The sequence below is a fragment of the Podarcis vaucheri genome (assembly GCF_965113315.1).
Source record: "Podarcis vaucheri genome assembly, chromosome: Z".
NCBI classification, from domain to species: Eukaryota; Metazoa; Chordata; class Lepidosauria; order Squamata; family Lacertidae; genus Podarcis; species Podarcis vaucheri.
Genome location: NC_138758.1, coordinates 9,270,113 through 9,279,995, shown reverse-complemented (window position 1 = coordinate 9,279,995; position 9,883 = coordinate 9,270,113). Strand labels below are relative to the sequence as shown.

At 41.2% G+C, this 9,883-nt stretch overlaps 1 long non-coding RNA gene across 4 annotated transcripts in view; it reads right to left on the bottom strand.

The window, feature by feature from the left end:
- Positions 1–414: 414 nt before the first annotated feature.
- Positions 415–9,883, bottom strand: part of LOC309523465 — a 313,851-nt gene continuing 304,382 nt past the window's right edge. Inside the window, exons 1-3 of one of the 4 annotated variants that reach the window (XR_014215366.1) lie at positions 5,947–6,145; positions 3,908–4,350; positions 415–1,602 (exon numbers count right to left, since the gene is read on the bottom strand). This is a non-coding gene — a long non-coding RNA (uncharacterized lncRNA). Of the gene's footprint in view, positions 1,603–3,907; positions 4,351–5,946; positions 6,146–9,883 lie in introns of those variants that run through there. The other 3 variants (XR_014215367.1, XR_014215359.1, XR_014215368.1) reach the window with 3 other exon arrangements.

Sequence of the window (9,883 nt, the reverse complement as noted above, 5' to 3'; positions counted from 1 at the left end):
TGTGAGGAAAGTGTTAACCTCCTATGTGCAAATACACACTATTTGGAATGAACTATTTGGAATAAAAGGGACGCGGGTGGCGCCTAGGACTTGCTGATCAGAAGGTTGGCGGTTCGAATCCCCACGACGGGGTGAACTTCCATTGCTTGGTCCCTGCTCCTGCCAACCTAGCAGTTCGAAAGCACGTCAAAGTGCAAGTAGATAAATAGGTACCGCTCTGGCGGGAAGGCAAACGGCGTTTTCGTGCGCTGCTCTGGTTCACCAGAAGCGGCTTAATCATGCTGGCCACATGACCCGTAAGCTGTACGCCGGCTCCCTCGGCCAATAAAGCAACATGAGTGCCACAATCCCAGAGTCGGCCACGACTGGACCTAATGGTCAGGGGTCCCTTTACCTTTATTTGGAATAAAAGAACAAAAAAAGGATGCAACTTCCAGGGATGTATTTAGCGTCATGTCCAGTGTGGCCCACAGAGGAATCCTGAGTGGAGTTCTACAACTAGAAATCCATAGGTCCAATCGGCTCTGCTCTCATGAACACTTAGTTAATGGCTAGGGAAGAACCAGTGTGCTGCAGTATCCCAAGTGATGTGTATTGGGGCAAACATAAATAAACCTTAATTTGACATGTATGCTTATGGCATTTGATCAGGAATGAAACCTGTTTTGCAGCAGGAAACTTTGCAGCAGGAAACATAAATTGGCCTCAGGTTAAGGAATGATTCTTGCCCCCACTCCAGTACCTAACTTGAGTCCCTCTTCTAGAATCTTAAATAAAATCATAAGACCATGGGTAGAATAAGCTCATGTTCAAATGTGGGGGCATATGAATTGCTGTTGAAATGCTTCCTGATGTTTCTGCAAATGTGGGTTAAGCAAAGACTCCCCCGCTTCAAATTTAGCAACGAATAAACAAAACCATCAGTTGTTTTTTGAACAAATGTTACATTTTATTCTTTCAAAAATGCAACAAGAGTGCTGGCATTGTGCCAAGAATTTAAAGCCCCCTTAAGGAAATTGCTCAGTTTTCCTGTCGCTTGCAAAAGAGATGCAAAAGGTTATGTTTATTTAGGATGAAGATGGACTTGTCAAGTCACTGTGTGGTATGATCCTCATGGAAATGCTAATGCATTAAGTCTAAAACGTTTCTGCACTATCAACAGCTTCCATTCCACTCACCCCCTGGAGAACATAAATTGACAATAAATGATTGACATTCATAAATGTGCCTTCAAGCAGATTGGGGATAATTAGTAAAGCATGTGGATAACCACTCACAGAAGCCAATTGTGGCAAATCCACAAAATAAGGAACTTCCATTGCACATCAAGAGTGGCTTAGTTGTCTGAATCCTTCTTTTCAAAGGTTTCATGTGGGTTTGATTTTCCTCACCACATTCAAGCTGAACATCCTTCCCACTCTCCCAAACAAGACCTCTATGTCTTGACTTTCCGGGACCAAAGCAGGAATGAAATAGCATTCCTGGTATCTCACATGTTAGCAGTCTGAACGTTTCCAAAGACACCATATTTTCCACATGTCAAAGTCCAGGAATTAAGAGGCACTTTTATATTGCCTATACTGCAAAAACTCCCAGGGTTTTCTGAAAAGAAAAATATGCATAGTAATGGGGGTTCCCCCTTCAATTTGACTAGGGAAGTCAGCAATGAAGGTGGTGGATATTGAAATGTTTAAAATGAGAACAGCAGCAACATTGTTGGCCTTGAAAAATTTGGGATTAGAAGATTGAGGAAGAATATAAGCAATTAAACTCTCCTCTCAGTACTTCCTATCTGATCTTCATTAGCTGCGAAACATTACTCAAACCCCTCAGCCTCTTCACTGGCTGCAATCCTTAATGAATTTACTCTCCCTGAAGCAATCTTCTTGACTTCAACTGAGTTAACCTGGTCTGTGGATTTGTAGGCAATCACTTGCTGTTCATATCTTTATGCTACCCCACCCAAAAGAAACAAGAAACGGATGTTGGCTTATTTCATGGGTGGATGTTCTGTATTATTTTATTAATACGATCGCAGCAAGTTTGCAATGGCCTTTGGCTGGAACAATAAACTTATGATCTAGAAAAAATAAAACCCTTAAATTAGGGGGAAAGTAGAAGTAAGGGGTTTCAAGGATAACTCCCACAGTATAATGTTTTATGAATGACAATGCTTTATGTTATCTGTCATGGGTATATTCAGTGTTAATGATACACCACATCTGGGATGTCAAAATGTATTAGAGCAATGAAGGAAAATGTAAACTAAACCCCACTGTCTTTAGAGTGGGAAAAGGTATCTAGGGTAGTACAGAGATTGCAGAAGCCCTCATGAATGAGTAATAAGTGTTTTAAGCTGGCAGCAAGAAACATACCTTATGCTGATAGCAAAGAATTGCAACCAAACCTTCTGGTGTTAATTAGGACAAAAGAGTGTTACCCACTGCAGAAATTGGTGATAAAATCCTCTGATTTTATTTACTGTGGAGTGCTATATGCTAAAAATTAAGCATATCAGTGACAGTAGTAAAAAAATAAGTAACATGACAACATCCAAATGGGCTGTTCAGTGATAAATGTGTTTCTCTTGAAAGATTTTAAATGCAACAAAAATGTCAGAGAAACAAGCCAAAGGTAAGCATTTCCAAGTCCAATTGAATTCAGTAGAAAAAAACCTATGTGCACAAGTAACATTCGCACTGAGACCAACGGGACTTAGATATGCTCAAAATCATGCCTATTACTTCCAACTTTTAGATCCCATTTTTAGATAAGTGTGTTTTGCACACACAAATACTAAGGGCTCATCCACACTTACCTTTCCTCCACTCTTCACAGGCATGGCCCATGATTTGAGGTTTCATGTCCAAGCACCCCCCTTTGAAGGTGACCCAGAAACTACAACTAATCCAGAATGCGGCAGCTAGACTGGTGACTGGGGGTGGCCGCCAAGACCACATAACACTGGTCTTGAAAGACTTACATTGGCTCCCAGTATGTTTCTGAGCACAGTTCAAAGTGTTGGTGCTGACCTCGGCCTCGGTCCAGTATACCTGAAGGAGCGTCTCCACCCCCATCGTTCAGCCTGGACACTGAGGTCCAGCTCCGAGGCCTTCTGGTGGTTCCCTCACTGCGAGAAGCCAAGTTACAGGGAACCAGGCAGAGGGCCTTCTTGGTAGTGGCGCCCACCCTGTGGAACGCCCTCCCATCAGATGTCAAGGAAATAAACAACTATCTGACTTTTAGAAGACATCTGAAGGCCGCCATGTCTAGGGAAATTTTAAATGCCTGATCTTTTAATGTACTTTTAATATTTTGTTGGAAGCCGCCCAGAGTGGCTGGGGAAGCCCAGCAAGATGGGCATGGTATAAATAATAAATTCTTCTTCTCAGGGCTCTCCTTGCAAAACCCCACTCTTTAAGGCTCAAATGGAGCAAACAGCAATCTGTGGAAAACCCAGACTGACATTTGCTGTGATTCAGCATTAAAGAGCGGGTTTTCATGAGGAAAGCTTGGGACAAAGCAAGCAAACAAAAACCCTGGAAATAAAAGGCAAAAGGTATGTGTGGATAAGCCCCAAATCCCTACCTTAAGTAGACAAATTTCATTTTTCTATAAAGATCTAGTTTATAGAAGTAAGAGGATCAACTAGTAAAGCTCATTATGGCAGGTGGAGGAAGACAGAAGGACCTGTTTAGTTAAATATATTATTGTAGGGAATGCACTAAATGGATCAGTGGCCTATGTAGATAGCATTGCCTGCATTTTCCATTCAACTTGATGACCTTAATTACTGTGACCAAGAGATGGAATTGAGGAATTGGCCTTTTGCAGATAGTGCTAGAACATTTGTGGGCTGCATTCTCTCCCTCAAAGTCCTTTTGTACTTCATAAAATTCACACCCACCTCACCAAAGGCCCTTGAACATTATTCTGGAATTGGCATTTATAAGCTTCCTTAGGAAACAGGGTGATTTTCAGTTTGATGTTCCTAGAAATTATTTGTACTGATGAGGTGAATCCGAATGATCCATTTTTAATCAAGGGATTCCTGAAGTGAAGTACTGTGGTGAGAAGAACCAAAACAGATTGGTCTTTAGCCTTAATTAACATGACAGTCTCTCTCTCTCTCTCTAAAAAAAATGCTAAAGTCAGGCATTTAGGAAGAATCAGGAGCCTGGATACCCTCTGTAAATGCTTTCTGAGCAGAGTTCAAATGGGTTTTTTCCCCTTATACAAAGCTAGCAAATCTTCTTTCTTTCCTGGGCTGTCTTTGTTCCTAACATTGTGGCCACTGTGGAAGGTCATCACACCTCCTGGCCACATCTGAAGTAGAGAGCAGTGGAGGGTCTGAAAAACACCAGGGCACTTGTTAGTTAAGAACTCTTGAGTCTCTAATGAAGTACTAAAAAGTTAATCACTGAAAAGGTGGCCTCCTAGGAGGATGAGAATATTTGGTTAAAAAGCAAAGCTTGGGCTGGAGGATGGAGCAAATGCATCTGTTTGTTTTATTAAGAACTGCATAGAACATACTAGAGAGTTTAACTTAAAATACGCACAGCAACATGCCATGACTGAATTCATTGCTGTCTGACAACACAGACAATGCTCTAGATATGCAAAGTATTATATTTAAAATTATAGTTGCACTGCACATCAAAGGGGGGGGGGAATGTTTTGTTCTTTGTTGCGACCAAAACAAAAAACAAAAAACCCACTCACCCCACCCTCACATTCCTGAGCTCTAAATTGAAAGTAATTTAATAGTCATATTTAAATGCATGAACATTATTTATAATGGGTTTCTGAAAAGCAGTTTGGCTGAACAAATGACAATAAAACAGTGCCTGAAACAAATTTACCTACCGTACCTATTATCAGTAAGCAGCTTATATTTTATGGAAGGATTATTTCACAACTAGGACAAGGCTTTCAGAATAGGGCTAGAAACACCAAACAGTTTCGAACACAAAGAATTACAAGTGCATCTCAAAGTACCAGTGTGCCATGGAAAAGACACACTTAATTTACTATCAAACATTTCAGCAGTCAGGGAAATCTGTTTGAGTCATTCTTACCAGGGATGACACATCTTCCACCCCCCACCCCCTTTAGAGCAAAATATGGGCTGGAATACATTGCTTCTTGCTCAGTAGGAAGAAGTAATTCTGACATCATGTTTACCCCAGCAACCTCTTACGAAAAACAATTCATGCCCTCAGTAATTCCTTCAGAATGGAAACCTGTCAGTTAAGGGTGTCAACCTGTAAACTATTTTTATGTACAGATAACAGTGCTGTACATGTTTTTACACGGCTTACAATAAAGGGGCCCATTAGGGGAAGATTTCTAAGTTGTGTGTGTGTGTGTGTGTGTGTGTGTGTGTGTGTGTGTGTGTGTCCTGCTTTACTTGGCAAGTATGTTTATTGCAGTTACTCTGGTGTTCCACTGTTGTTTCCTATTTCATTCCACTTTTAATTTGCATACCACCTTTTTATATTACTATACACAAGGAGGTTTACAAGCTGAAATGATGACAATGATGAATATAACATGTGGAAAGGGGATCCACTTCTCCTAACACTTAGTGATATGAAGGATGCATGTGCTGGGGAACTGTGGCTCCCTGGCACATATCCATTACGCGTTACGAGACATGTGTCTCATTCCTACACTTTTAAGTATTTTACTGCAGCAGAGGCGGATTTACGGGAGCATAACTGGTTCAGTCGCACAGGGTACAGAGACCTGGGGGTGCTGCAACTATTACACAGCATGGAAGACAAGAGGCGGGGGGGGGTGCGCCAAATTTTGGCATCACACAGGGTGTCACTGAAATTTGAGACCTCAAGGTCTGCCACCAACTGCAGCCACACCAGCCTACACTAGTTTAGCCTGTGTAAAGTGGCCAAAAGGCCAGAGACAACAAGCACAGCTTCCACTTACCAGGGAATTGTTAAAAATATTATCCTTGCAGTAGCTTCCTCCACACTCTCTGCCATGCTACTGAGCAAAACAGCAGAGGAAAGGCAGAATAGAACAGGTACACCAATAACATACCATCACTTCTTTGGATTACATCACAAATGCAAAAGCCACAAAGACCCACATCTGGAATGTGGACTGTTTGGCGCTCTATATGACTGGCTTGTGCCCCATCAGAAGCCTCAAACAGACACACCTTACTACCACCTGAGATGAGAAAGGCAACAGCCTGTTTACACCAGACTTTAGACTTATTTTAATATGACCTTCCCCCACAGCTAATCTAAATATTTTGGGTCAGTGTTTCCCAAACCTGGGTCTCCAGTTGGACTACGACTCCCATCATCCCTGACCACTGGTCCTGCTAGTTAGGGATGATGGGAGTTGTAGTCTACACACAGCTGGAGACCCAAGTTTGGGAAACACTGCTATAGACCTAATATTTAGCATATAAAAATGCTGTCCACTGAAACATGTTGGTTTCTTTTTAACTTAGTTGCCATTCAAGCAGCATCTGTTGTTTAACTGTAGTTTTATTGTACTTCTATTTTTTTGCAGAAAAAGTCAAACACAGCAGTTTGACTTCACCCCCGAGGCGCACTCTACTGTCTCTCAAGACAGATGGATGGCAACAACATTTTGTGTGTGTGTGTGTGTGTGTGTGTGAACCTCGTTATTGCATTTGAAGGGAAGTATAATTTTAAGTAATACCGTATTTTTTGCAGCATAACACTCACTTTTTTCCTCCTAGAAAGTAAGGGGAAATGTCTGTGCGTGTTATGGAGCGAATGCCTGTGGGTGGCAGGGGAGATCTGCTGCAGTCGTGAGCAGAGGATCCATGGTTCCCCTTCCTTCCCTCCTCTGTGCTTGCAAAGCATGGATCCACATGGATCCTCAGGATTTTTGCATTGGGCTACTCCAAACTCACTGTCAGATCACATGTCTGTGGCCACAGCATGAACCACAAAAATCATATATCCACTATTTCGTTTAGAATTTTTTTTCTTGTTTTCCTCCTCTAAAAACTACGTGCGTGTTATGGTCTGCTGCGTGTTATAGAGCGAAAAATACGGTAAATATTACTAACAACAACAACTACAATTAATAACACACTGTACTGGGGTTAGTTTGCAGAGTCAGCTCCTGATCATCAAATGCTGATAAACCAGGTAATGAGAATATATGCATATGAGCCAGCCCAGTAAGGGTTTTATGTGTTGGTTCAAATATTTATTCCTATGAGTGTGTGTGTGTTTCACACCCCCACCCCCACCCCAGTCTTATATGCACTGTATTAACAACACTGATTTCAGTGGCTCATCTGCACTTTCATTTGTCTCACTACTTTCCCTCCAGGAAAACCCGTCGTTTAGCACTGAATCAGAAAGTGTGGCAATTGGGTTTTCTTTGGATTGCAGTTTGTTCTGATTTAGTGCTAAAGAGTGGGTTTTCCAGGGAAAATTGGCAGGGCAGAGGCAAAACCACTTGGACCTGTCCCTAGAAAGCATGGGACAAACAGAAAACCATTCTGAGGGTGAGGAGAGTGCAGCTTGACTTAGGTAAACTCCATTTTAAGAAATGTTGGTTGCAATATAAATTTCCAGGGCAGAAACAGAAGATTTATAGCAAAAGCATACATTCATAAACTCTTGATTTGGCGCAAAAAAACCAAACCTCTTGTATAAACAAGGCAAACTCTTTCAGTTGCCAGATACAGTACAAGGTTTTACCCAGAACATCCAAATGGAGAAATCTCTCCTAGCTTGGTTCCGGCTGGGTCCTTCAAGAAGATACAGCTGCTGTATGAAGGGTAAAGCTGAAAGATGAGTGGATCTAGTGCTTGCTTACTCAGAAACACTTTAATGCTCAGAACAGGAGAATCTCTTTTAATAGCAGGGTTCACTTGATTTGATTGCTTACAGTGAATTTTGTAAAATATGTAGGAAAGGCAACATCTGGTTTGGTTTATATCAGCTGTTTACAAAGAAGACACTGGAAGCTACCACCTGAAAAAATATTATAATCCTCATGCAAAGGGAACTTGTCTCAGAGTACTATAGGACACATCAGAATCTGCAATTAGCTAACTTTTCACCTCTGGGTGCTGCTACACTTGGGAATAAATAAAAACACGAATCCTTTAAGAACAGCTCAAATGTAATTTTTGTTTTAGGAAAACATACATAGAACTATTCTGAAAAGTGATGGGTCTCTTTTATACTTGTCTTTTTTGATTCATCCTCTATCTTTCATTTGCAGTTGATCTCTGATTAAACAATCACCAGGCTATTGTGGTTAGGAAGACTACTGCAACAGTGCATTGCTAAAAACTGAGCAAGCATAAAAAGCAGGTAGTAGTCCTTTGTGCCAATTTTTAAATCCATTGATCTCTTTGATAAATCAGAACTAAAACAGAAAGACAAAGGTGATGTTTTCTAGGAATGATAAAGTCAGAAATCAACCTTCTAAGGTCACAGTCCCAAGCACATGTTAAGTAAGTCCAGGGAAGTGAGTTGAACTTCTAAGTAAACATGGATGGGATTGAATTTTAAGAGGTGGCTTTACACAGGTCCAATTGCCAAGGGTAACATGATGAGTATGGGGGTAACATGAAGGAAGTGGCAATCGCTTCCTGCACTGTCTCGAAAATCTGAAGAGAGAGTGTGGCGAAAATAAAGGGATTACAATGTGGCTGAATTCATACTGAAAAAAATGCTGTATTGAAAACAATATGCCGTTCCTACCTGTGATTTTTGATCTGTAGGACTCATTCACATGTGCAAATCCTCTGAAGTCTACAGTCATGTGATTATCACTTATGTCAGAATGGTCTCTGTCCAGTTACAGGCATCACCTACTCTCGGTTTTTAAGGAGTGGCTACATGCCTAGTAGCTGTCTGCTTCCACTTCATTTTCAAAAAAAGGCCCTCTGAGTTTCCTTCATCTTTACTGTCTGTTAAATGCTGTCCTTTGAAGTGGGTGGGGGATTTTGAGAAGCCACAGACGAAATGCAGTACAGTTTCAATTCCAAATCCTGGCTTAAAACAAACACCCTCTTAATTGCTTGTAGTGCATTTGCTGGCTGGGATTCCGGGGGGTTTTCCCAGCCAATTCTTCAAGCAAACTACAAAACTACACAGAATGCCAGTGAAATTGTGAAAGCTGTTTACCCTGCATTTCTGAAGATGGAGCAATGCTAAAATCAGTGCTCAACATCTTCTAAAGCTGGGATCTCCAATGTGGCAACCATGGGCGCCCTGAGACAGCCACCTTTCCATTTTCCTTCTGTTAAATTAGTAGTCTATGGTCTTCACAACTGTTTCTTGGATTTCCAAATGTGGTCCTGGGCTTAAAATGATTGAGAACCTCTGTTCTAAAATTCTCAAGTTTTAAAGCACTAAACAGGCTGTGACAGGATTCCAGAAAATGTGCAAGAACCCATAAAAGAAAAGAAACTTCTGCCCTCAATTTCATAATGAAAAGTCAGTTTTGTGGACTTTTTGGCTGACCTGATCTTCTTCTATGGCATTTGGAGAACCAGTGCAATAACTTTATTTCCAAATTCTTTCAAAACCTCAACGCAGATATGTCTTTAACAGCTTTCACTTGTCTTTGTAGGAGGCAGGGTGGAGTATTTGTGGAAGGTGAAAGAAAACCATAGTCAGAAGTATTTATGTGAGATTGGTAAGGAACCGTCAAATAAATCCCAGGATCAGGTTGTTACCATGCAAACACACATTCTCCCAGTCTTCTCTTTCATATAAATCCCAGGATCAGGATGCTACCATGCAAACACATGTTCTCCCAGACTTGTTTCTAGGTCCAGCCTTTGTTTTTGTACTTGTGCTTATATTTGCCTCCCACTGATGTATGATTTCCTTCTATAGGGTACTAATGT